A 2,270-nucleotide genomic window follows, 5' to 3' on the forward strand; every position below is an offset into this window, starting at 1 on the left:
TTCTTTGAAATTCAACAAATTTCTCTTGAATTTTCCTCTCTAGGGTTTGTTTCTATTATTTTCTCTTTGTTCTTTGCTTTGGTCGACCATGAAGAGTGAAATGGGAGAGTTTATGTTGAGTTTATAAAGGAAATTATAAAAATATTAAAACTTGACATGTGTCACCATGTGATTGGTCCATGGTTAAAACTTAACAATTAAGCATTTTCTCACCACCACCTGTAATCTCTTAATTATCCAAAGTATAAAATAATAATAGGTAAAATTCATGGGCTTGACAAGTGTTATGGTGGTGTAAAATTCTAAAAATTCCAATTACGTCCTCGTGGACACGTAAAATGACTGTTTTGCCCTTATGTTCGAAAAAATGTCGAAATTAAAATTTTTCATTTCTCAAATTCAAATCATGCTCCAATTAGTCAAACTTGGTCAAAAATTTCATCCAACATTCCCATTTTACCCTCGGATGGCAAAATGACCATTTTACCCTTACATTATGAAAATTCCCAATTTGACTCCAAATTAATCCTCAAACGTCGAATCACCATATTAAGACATTCTAAGGTTCAATAACTCTCAAATATATCCTAAAATCTCTATTCAAACTAGTTTGAAGTTTTAATCGACTTAATTGTACCACTAGGTATGATACCGACTTTTAACGATTCTCCGAGGCATCCCAGTATGTAGATAAGCTATCAAGTACATGAATGACATGACAAGTATATAATAGAGTAGGGCTTGACATCTACTTACCCCCAGATTATAGTCAATGGGAAATGCTTCACGATGAGGGCCACGGTGATCAAAGCGAAGCCCTGCAAATTGGATCGATCGATGTTAGCTGTGATCTGAGAAGGAGACCAGGTCGAATTAAATCCTTACCCACTGAGTGAAAGGGTGATTCAAAGGAGTTTGGAGTGGACAAATTGTCAATTGTTGGTGTTGCTAAGTTGGAAATGAAAGGTAAAGGAACAAGGGAGATTGTGCCTAGGAATAGCCAATCGATAAAGCAGACACAGCAAGTTGGTAAGGAACCACGTTCTTTGATAAGTGAATTAGAGAAAGGGAAATGCATGGGTACAGTTGACTAGAGAAAGGAAGGAAATTCAAATGGAATGGGCTCTAAACGGACTGATAATGTTAGTATAATGGGTTGTGATATGGTGGATAGAGTCAATCATGAAAATGCTAGAGTAAAGTTGAAAAAGGGTTGATCACTTTAAAGGATAAAGGAAAAGGAAAATGCTTGTCTGGGTCTAATAATGAAAACCAACCACTAAAGGGCATGGAGTTCGATAGTTCTGAATGGGGCCAAGCTTGGCATTATAGCTTTGGAGAATTGAATTTGAGAAGGGCTTTTGACCAAGGAGATGAGGATGGGCCTAGTGGATACAAGAAACATGGTTGTTGTGGGTATAGACAATGTAGTGAGCAAAATTTGTTTGAAAGTTAGAGTTATATTAAAAGGAATGATAGACGATCAAGTTTTCTTGATGAGAACATTATGAAAGTAGCAGAGAGAGTGGAAAAAGTCATAGATGATGAAGAAGACAAAATATTAGAATCGATGGAAAGTTAACTTTCATGGAAGAAGTGCCTGTAGCTAGTGAAACACAGAAGAAGATTTGCTAAGAAGTATAGAGATCCAAGGTTATTCATATCCGACGATGTTGCCTTAATTGATTTGCTTAGATCAGTAGGTAAGAAGCATAAAGGGGATCTCAAGATGAAATCAAAAAAGAAAGGACATAAAGGACAGGTGAAAGGGCAAAATAAAGCAAAAAGGACCGAACCAGAAACTAATTCAGATAATGCTCGAAGGAACTTGGTGAGTTGGAAAGAGACAATCACATCAATGGAAGTGAGTGGTACTGTGGGCTTAGAATTTCAGGCCGAAGAGGAGGAACTACTTAGAGAGATTGCTAAGTGGGAGGCAATTGGGTTATAAATCAAGCCATTGATCGCTGCCAGGTAAGTAATGGATGTCATGGATTCTTATGATTATTTTATCTTGTAACTTAAGGGGTTTTGGTAGGGGAGAAAAATGAAAGACATTGCAAAGGGCGATTGCTCGAACTAAGCCAAATGTGGTTTTCATGTGGGAAACTAAGATCTAGAGACCTTATGATGGGATTTTTGAAAAGCTATGGCCTCAAGACAGAGTGGTAAGAAAAGTAGTGAAAGTTAACGATAGAGCCAAAGGCATTATTAACATGTGGCAGAAGAGTTTCTTCTAATTGGAAGAATCAATTGAACATAAAATTTTT

This window comes from Theobroma cacao, chromosome 8 (assembly GCF_000208745.1).
Source record: "Theobroma cacao cultivar B97-61/B2 chromosome 8, Criollo_cocoa_genome_V2, whole genome shotgun sequence".
NCBI lineage: Eukaryota > Viridiplantae > Streptophyta > Magnoliopsida > Malvales > Malvaceae > Theobroma > Theobroma cacao.